The sequence below is a fragment of the Hipposideros armiger genome, unplaced genomic scaffold (assembly GCF_001890085.2).
Source record: "Hipposideros armiger isolate ML-2016 unplaced genomic scaffold, ASM189008v1 scaffold_63, whole genome shotgun sequence".
Taxonomy (NCBI): Eukaryota; Metazoa; Chordata; class Mammalia; order Chiroptera; family Hipposideridae; genus Hipposideros; species Hipposideros armiger.
In genome coordinates, this window is record NW_017731413.1 from 4,078,294 (window position 1) to 4,079,488 (window position 1,195).

The following is a 1,195-nucleotide window of genomic DNA, read 5'->3' on the forward strand; positions in this document are numbered from 1 at the left end:
ACCCCCACCCTCACCCCCACCCCAAAACAACTATTGGCTTTGGTATCCTCAAACAAACCCAGGACAATGTGTGTTATGTGACTATCCAGGTAACTTTAAGAATTTAGCTTCATAGAACTAAAAGAAAGGTAGAGACTTTCAATACAATATTCTGCTACTGGAGCAGAAATGGAGATCCATTTTTACCCAGCTGAGAGCAGAGCTGCAGAACTAGCTGAGTCTGTGTCCTATCAACCTAAGAAGAAAAAAAAGGAAGGGAGGAAGGGAGAGAGGGAGGAGAGAGGGAAAGAAGAAGAGGGGTGAAGCATGCCATAATTTCCTTGACCACGTCCTAAAAGGAAAGTCAACTATTGACACATTTTGCTTACATTTTGGAACAGGTTTTTAACACTAAAGCTTGCGATTTTATATTAGAATTTCTAACTGTGATAGTCTAAGACATTTCATTTCATTCAGTTGACAAATACTTGTTAAGGGCCTAGTATGTGCGTGGCTGTTTTTAGTATACTTGGCTCTGCAGAATATCATGACAATGACAGAATATATTGTTTTTAATATACAATATGCTTCCTAGTGTCATAAGGAATGTTGTACCATGCGACTAAGAAGAAAGGCAACAATTACAGAAGGAAGACACTACTGACATGAGAAAGAAGAAACCCACCCTACTCCAGGATGACATCATCTAAACTAACTACATCCCCAGCTACTGTAGTTCCAAATACGGTCACAGTTTGAGGTACTGGGGCTAGACCTGCACCATATCTTTTCCGGGGGGCTGCGGGGGGGAGACAGAGTTCAACTCATAACACTGCTCTGATGGAGCTTATAGCTTAAGGAGCTATACAGTAAAGACATCATCACACAATTAAATATGTAAATGTAATTTGTGGTTAATACTCTAGTGCTAACAGGAAGAGTAAGAAATTATAACAGAAGTTAACCAAGGTTGAAGGAGATGGTCTGGACAAGTTTCTCTGAGGAAGGATTTTCAGGCCCGGAGCATCCTGGGAAGGGGAATGACGAATAGGGAGCCTCAGGCGGGGCTGAGGAGAACTTTGACAAGTGGCACATAAAAGACCCTCCACAAAGGGCGCCTAGGGAAAACCTGAGAAGAAATAAATAGCCTCTCTTGTGTCACTTCAGTAACCTGAATGGCCCCAAACAGTTGTGTGTGAGCAGGAAATTCAGTTAC